This window comes from Gastrolobium bilobum, unplaced genomic scaffold (genome assembly GCF_033153095.1).
Source record: "Gastrolobium bilobum isolate Gb01-03AN ecotype WA unplaced genomic scaffold, APGP_CSIRO_Gbil_v1 utg6879, whole genome shotgun sequence".
NCBI lineage: Eukaryota > Viridiplantae > Streptophyta > Magnoliopsida > Fabales > Fabaceae > Gastrolobium > Gastrolobium bilobum.
The window spans coordinates 404,733-412,470 of NW_026898846.1; the positions used below are offsets into that span (position 1 = coordinate 404,733).

At 36.7% G+C, this 7,738-nt stretch overlaps 1 non-coding gene across 1 annotated transcript; it reads right to left on the reverse strand.

The window, feature by feature from the left end:
• Nucleotides 1-2,301: 2,301 nt before the first annotated feature.
• LOC133284699 (small nucleolar RNA R71) lies at nt 2,302-2,408 on the reverse strand. The gene has a single exon (XR_009747924.1). It is a non-coding gene; the product is annotated as a small nucleolar RNA R71 (small nucleolar RNA).
• Nucleotides 2,409-7,738: the final 5,330 nt, after the last annotated feature.

The window sequence follows — 7,738 nt, forward strand, 5'->3', positions numbered from 1 at the left end:
TCATCTGCATAAAGAACCCAAACCAATTTTGAAGCCATTTTATGTGACTCTATCTCTCTACTGAGATGATTTCTCTATTTGTGTGTAGACAATGGACATGCCTATTTCAGCTTTATATAAGAAAGTAGCAATGGTATCTTTTAAGTGAAAGAGGAGATGCCGTCAGAGTTTGTTACAAAAATAAAATACTTTTTAATTAATTTATTTAGAAAAATAAATTTTTTTACAGTCATGAGCTCTGGGTAAATTTATTTCCTCTTTATTTTTTGAATTGCATCTTGACTTGTAGTTTAATGAATATAAAAAAATATTTTTAAAATAGTATTTGTAGTTATTAACGTCATTATAAATTATTTATTTATTGTTGTTTGCATAGACTAATTTAATATGCATTTACGATTTGCGCAAATTCAGTAACTCATCAACAACCTTATTGGTGATCAGTTTGAGTAGATTCCTAAGTTTTAGAGAGGAGGTACTAGGAGATTTAATGTATTCAAATTATAGGTATGAGAGATGATATAGGAAATTGAGCTTTCAAGCAGTTTTATTCTAATAAACGAAAGGTCCAGGAGATGCTAAACTATTTTATATAAATGAAATAATTTCCAATTAATTTGTTTATAAAAAAATAAAAACTTATAAGTCATAATCTCTTAGTAACTTTACATCTTTTTAACTTATGAATTGCATCTTGATTTGTAGTCTTTTAAACATATATAATAAAACTTTTTGAAAGTAATTTTTTAGCAAATATCGTCATTATAATTCGTTTATTTATTATTGTTTGCACAAAAAAATTTATTGTGTATTTATGATTAGCGAAAATTTAGGGACCTGTCAGTAACCTTGTTGGCGACCAGCTTGGCTGTTTCCATGTGCTTTGATTATTGTGGTTTTTACAAGCAGAAAGCGAGGAGGTAGTGGGGGGTTTACGGTATTAAGATTATAGGAGTCTATTTGGATCCTCGTTTTTTTAAGCTAGAAGCTACTTTTAAGCTAAAGCTAAAAAAAATCTAAACGTTGTTTGGTTATCATATTATTTACACTTCATTCGTAATTGTTTTTTTTAGTAAAATCTCACATCCAATTCATTTCCCTCAACAACAAGATTTTAGTTGTGAAACTTTAAAAGGTCTATATTAATTTTTGAATTTTTAAAAATAACTTAAGAAAAACCTGGATCAAATCGACAAGTTCGATCGGTTTAACCGAGAACCAGACCTTCAACTGATCCAATCCAATAATTTTACTATTTATGTAGTCGAATTGGTTGACTCGTCCAAGAATCTATTCAACTAGCATCAAACTCGTACCCATTTTTGAAATTTTACGGAAAATATTGACAAATTTATACTCTTAAGAACCTAATGTTGAGAGAATATGAAGTTTATCACTAAGCCAATGTCATTTTTTTTAATATAATTGTTGCGAACACATCAAGTATACCGGTTGTTTCCAAATAATAAAGTGGTTAGTGAGTATCATTCCCACGAGGACTAATTACAAGAAATAATTCACTGTTTTTTTCTAAGTTAGATAATTCAAAAGTTGATTTGGCAAGAGTAACTTTAATTGATGGAAAGCCATTAAAGAAAGAAATTAAAAGATGAGTTGGAAATCAAGAATGGAAAATGCAGATAGGGTTTACTTCACCTCCGATCCCCTTAAGTGAATCAAATTAGCTAAATAAAGCTCTAACTTTATTGTTCCAAATAATTCATCAACTGAGTGATTGATAAACCCTTGGTTTACCATGGTTTTAGGTCTAATTATACATGAAATACATCATTAATTGCATGGAAATTAGGGTTTTACACCGTAAAGTCACAAAGATTGAATATCTTGCTAACATCTTGTAATATTTCTGATTTCAAGGGATTTTAACATCCATCAAGGCTTTTTAGAGCCAAAGGAATGCAACAAGATGATTGAAGGCCTCAAAGAAGCAAGATTACAAGTACTTACAAGCTGGAAGAGGACGTTTTGGCGCTCAAGAGAGTGCTAAAACGCTCTAACGAAGGAAAATAGAAGAAATCCACTGGAAGAGGACGTTTTAGCGCACTCCAGAGCGCTAAAACGCTCCAACAGCAACAAATCACCCTTCGAAGAGGGTGTTTTAGCGCCCGACTAAAGATGAATGGAGTTTCACGTGACACCATCTTGCTCAGACTATTTCCATGCTCACTGAAGGATGACGCAAGAGCTTGGCTATAGTCACTGCCTGAAGGAAGCATCACCAACTAGGATGACGTAGCAATGAAGTTCTTGGCCAGATTCTTCTCAGCTTCAAAGATGGCATGGCTCAAAGCAGAGATCACTGCTTTTGAATAAAAAGAAAGTGAATCCTTGTACGAGGCATGTGAAAGGTTTAAAGGACTACTCTGAAAGTGTCCTCAACATGGCATTGAAGCTTGGGAGAAAGGACAAATTTTCTTCCAAGGAATGATGCCGAGCACAAGAACCTTGGTGAATGCCGCAACAGGAGGATCGTTGAAAACAAAAACTCCAGAGGAAGCATTGGAATTGTTGGAATCTTTATCTTCTCAAGAGTATGACAATGCTCTAGTCACACAAAGGAGAGCGGGAATCATGAAGCTTGATGGCTATGATGCAATATTGGCTCAGAATGAACAAATACTGCAAATTAATAAGAAACAACAAGCACAATTAGATGCTCTTACAAAGCAATGTAATCTTTCTCAAGTTTCTTCTGTTAGTAATTCTCAAGTTACTTGTGGTATTTGTGTAGGTGCTCATGCAACTGAAGAGTGCGACTACATGAGGACACCTGAAAATGCTGAGGTCAACGGTATCTGGTACAGTCAAAAGAGCCAGAACAATCCAGGGAGGAACCAATATAGGAATAACTATAATCAAGGGTGGAAAAATCAAAATCAACACCCATGGTTGAGTTACAAATCAAACCATCAGCTGAACCCTCCTCTGCCATTGCAACAACAACCCCTACCATAAGGTAACACTTCAGAGTGGGAGAAAGCTTTTGCGCTGCTGTCCAAAACCACGTCGGACTACATTTAGAATTCAAATGCCTTTAGAGATGAAACAAGAGCTTCATTTTGGAATCAAGAAGCTTCTATCCGGAATCTGGAAACTCAAATTGGCCAGCTGTCAAGACAGTTCGCGGAAAGAACCCATGGCACCTTCCCAAGTAACACAGATACCAACCCAAATGCACAATGTAATTCTATTGTTACCAGAAGTGGGATCGTGATCCAACCTATGGAAAAGCCGCCAGCTGAGAAGAAGAAAAAAGATGAACCTGTAGCTACAGAGGAGAAAGAAGAAGACGCAGAAGAAGCCGAAAAGAGCAGTCCAGAAAAGAAGTTGTTCAAATGGGAGAAAAATAAAGCTTTGGACAAGCAACCAAAACCAGTAGATCCGTCTCCCTATGCACGAGTTCCATACCCTCAGCTGTTGAAACAAGAGAACCAGAAACAACAATACACAAATTTTTGGATATCTTCAAAAAGTTGCAAGTGAACATTCCTTTCGCAGAAGCACTGGAAAGCATGCCAAACTATGCAAAATTCATGAAAGACCTTCTGTCAAAGAAGCGCAAGTTGAAGGAGTGCGAAACAGTGGCCCTGACTGAGGAATGCAGTGCAATCATCCAGAAGAAACTTCCTCCCACGCTAAAAGATCCGGGCAGCTTTAGTATTCTTATTATAACACCTCACATTTCTAAAATATATATTAATATATTAAATATGGATTAAATGGTAGGATTAGTGAAAATGCTGAAATTAAGGTCAAAATACAAAGGGAGGGTAAAACAGTAATATGGATGGAGGGTGCCTTGGTTGATGTTCTGGGAACACTCCTTGGTTTGGAACCCGTAGGCTATATGCCGAGGCCAATAGGCCGGACGTTGCGTGGCTTTGGCATTAACCATTCTAGCTTCGTCGTATTTTGGTTTCCCTATGCTTCCCTACTTCACTAAATCTCTTGCTTTATCCCATTTTAAATGTTGTATTATGTTATTGATATGCATCAAAGTGAGCCATTGGGCAGAGTATTCTCCAGAACCTCTGGGTTACTTAGATATATTTGCATATCTCACCCCGCTTTGGGAATTTTATTTCAGGTAGTGCCAGTGGTGTCGGAGCGGCGGACAAGAGGCCCGTAGGATGATGCTCATGGGCGTATGGTGGATTTTGTATTTTGGGGTCACATGACCTAGGCTAGACTTAGGACATGAACATTATGTTGAGCTAGGACCATTCATATTGTCATTTTGTTCATGTCTCTTTTTGGCTAAGTTTAGTGGTTATTTATTATGTTTCATTTGAAAGTTGTGGTGTTGTAATTAAAGTTGTAAATTGTAATATGTCCATTGGAGGTGATATAAATTGTATTATGGAGACCATATGTAATATTGAAGCATGTATGTGATGAAAGGGCAATAGGCCTATTCTAAGATTTGATTTATGTTATATGTCAAAGAATGCATGCAATTAGATCTTGTGATTGAAATTAGTTAACTTTGAAAAAGTAAGCAATGATTATGTATTTTGAGCAAATTGAATATAAATTGTGAAGGGTTGTAGAGCACCAAGGCATTGCTGGTCCTTGAGTGTCACCCATGTCTATTAGGTACATCTGAGGATAGTTAAGCACTTTTAAAAAAGTGGGATTTATTGGAAAAACAAAGGAAACTCTCGCGAAATTTCTAGAAATTGGCAGAATTTGGGCAAACTTTGGGAGAACATATCTCCCTCCACAAAAGTCCAATATGGAAGTACCATACACATTTTTAAATCTTGAGATGTCAACTACCTTGTGTCAAAATTTGAGAACCAAAGGATAACCACGAAATCCTGTAGGAGGCAGAGAATACAGACTGTGCAGAACGCCCCTGTGCAGGGGCTGTCTCTGGCAGTTTTGGAGAATTTTATTTACGCTTCGTTTCTTGGTCAAATTAGGTGCATGATATGTCAAATTGAAGCTTGAAGAATATAGTTTACTGTATAAACATTTGAGAACAATTGGTTGAGTGGGTTTTCCAGAATCATTGGGAGAGTGAGGGCTGTTTGGAGCCTTATTTGAGGTTGGCTGGCAGATTTGCTTGTCCAACTTCAAATAGCGATATCCAAATCAAACAAGAACTTTATGACTCGTGTGATAGCTTGTTAGAAAGGTGATTAAGTGTAGAATAACATACTAAAATATGAGTAGCGTAAAGCATACAGATTTTCTGCAGTAATTAAAATACCGAACCATGTTCGGATAGGTAAAAAACGTAAAAGTGAGATTTTAGCTAAGTGGGTTTGTGAGAACCCCTTTGTGACTTGAGAGGAGTATTATATGATATTTAGACAATTTAAATAATTATTCCGCAAAGATTTTTCAGTTACGGTCACAACTTTTATTTATTACGCTTTTTATTGTTTTAAATGCTCACGTAATAAAAAGGAAAAAGTTTACTCGCATTTTTATAAATGAATTGCTGTGATTGTAACTGCGCTTAATATCATAATCAATGTTAACAATACCGATGTAGAACGGGATGTTACACCTATAGCCATAGGAAATATTGAAGTAGGAAAGGCATTATGTGATCTGGGAGGAAGTATAAATCTGATGCCACTTTCCATGTGCAAAGCTCTTGGAATCAAAGAGCTAAAGCCAACTACAGTTTCTCTCTAGTTAGCTGATAGATCGATCAGACGACCAGACGGGGTAATTGAGGATGTTTTAGTTAAAATTGACAAATTTATCTTCCCTGCAGATTTTGTAATTCTGAATATGGAAGAAGATGCTGAGATTCCTCTACTGCTGGGGAGGCCATTCCTAGCCACCGCAAGAGCAATGATCGATGTGGAGCAAGGAAAACTGATACTGAGGATGAACAAAGAGACAGTCACTATTGATGTCTTCGAGTCAATGAAACATCCGTCAGATGCAGGAGACTGTTTCATGGTTGACATAATACAAGAAGCAGTTGATGACATGATGAAAGAGGAGAGTTCCTCACTCGAGTTAGAGCAAATCAACGAAGAAGCTGAACTTGCTGATAAAGGAAATGAACCAGTGGTGGAAGAACTAGAAAGAAAGAAAGATGACATCCCTCTTGGAGCACCAAAGGTAGAGCTTAAGGAGTTACCTCCAAATCTGAAATATGTTTTCCTTGGTGACAACAACACTTATCCAGTAATCATCAGCGTCGAGCTGACAACCATGGAAGAAGAAAAACTTCTCAAGGTGTTGAAAAAACACAAAGCTGCTATAGGATGGTCTTTCTCTAACTTAAAAGGTATAAATCTTTCCTTTTGTACTCATAAAATTCTAATGGAAGATGATATTAAACCTGTGAGGCAGCCGCAAAGGAGACTCAATCCAACCATGAAAGAGGTTGTGAGGAAAGAGGTAGTTAAATTGTTAGATGCAAGAATCATGTATCCTATATCTGATAGTGCATGGGTAAGTCCAGTACAAACTGTACCCAAGAAAGGTGGAGTCACTGTGGTGAGAAACGAGAACAATGAGTTGATTCCACAAGGACAGTCACCGGGTGGAGGATGTGTGTTAACTATAGAAGACTTAATGCAGCCACTCGAAAGGACCACTTCCCAATTCCTTTCTTGGACTAGATGTTGGAGAGACTAGCTGACCATGCCTTCTACTGCTTCCTGGATGGGTACTCGGGTTATAACCAAATAGCAGTAGCTCCAGAAGATAAAGAGAAGACAACATTCACATGCCCGTACGAAGTCTTTGCTTACCGAAGGATGCCCTTCGGCCTGTGCAATGCTCCGGTAACTTTTCAAAGGTGTATGCTTTCTATCTTTTTTGATATGATTGAAAAATCTATTGAAATCTTCATGGATGACTTTTCTGTTTTTGGCCCCTCTTTTTACACTTGTTTAGAAAATTTATCATGTGTTTTACAAAGATGTCAAGAGAGTAATCTTGTTTTAAATTGGGAAAAATGCCACTTCATGGTAAAAGATGCATTGTTTTAGGACACAAAATCTCTAAAGAAGGTATAAAAGTTGATAGAGCTAAAATATCTATTATTGAGAAACTTCCCCCTCCCTCTAATGTTAAAGGTATTCGAAGTTTTCTCGGTCATGCAGGTTTTTACAGGCGCTTTATCAAGGACTTTTCCAAGATAGCAAAGCCACTATGCAAGCTGTTGGTCAAGGATGAGGAATTCAACTTCACGGATGAATGTTTGGTTGCATTTAATATTTTAAAAGATTAATTGAACACTGCACCAGATTTCACTTTACCTTTTGAATTAATGTGTGATGCTAGTGATTATGCAATAGAAGCTGTCTTAGGACAAAGAAAAGATAAATTGTTGCATGTAATTTACTATGCTATTAAAATTCTTAATGATGCACAAATGAATTATGCCACCACTAAAAAAGAGTAAGTAGCAGTTGTCTATGCATTTGATAAATTTAGACCGTATTTGCTGGGGTCTAAAGTAATTGTTTTCACTGATCATGTTGCTTTAAAGTATTTGTTGAATAAGCAGGATCCAAGGTCACGATTGCTCAGATGGATGCTGCTCCTTCAAGAATTTGAAGTCGAGATCAGAGACAAGAAAGGTGTGGAGAACTTGGTGTGCTGATCACCTCTCCAGGATTCAAGAAAAAGATCTTCAAGATGGACCTGAACTGAAGATCAGAGAAGAGTTCCTTAATGAGAAAATATTGGCTATCAATGTTATCTCAGATCTGCAAATGGAGGAAGTAAAGAGCACAAG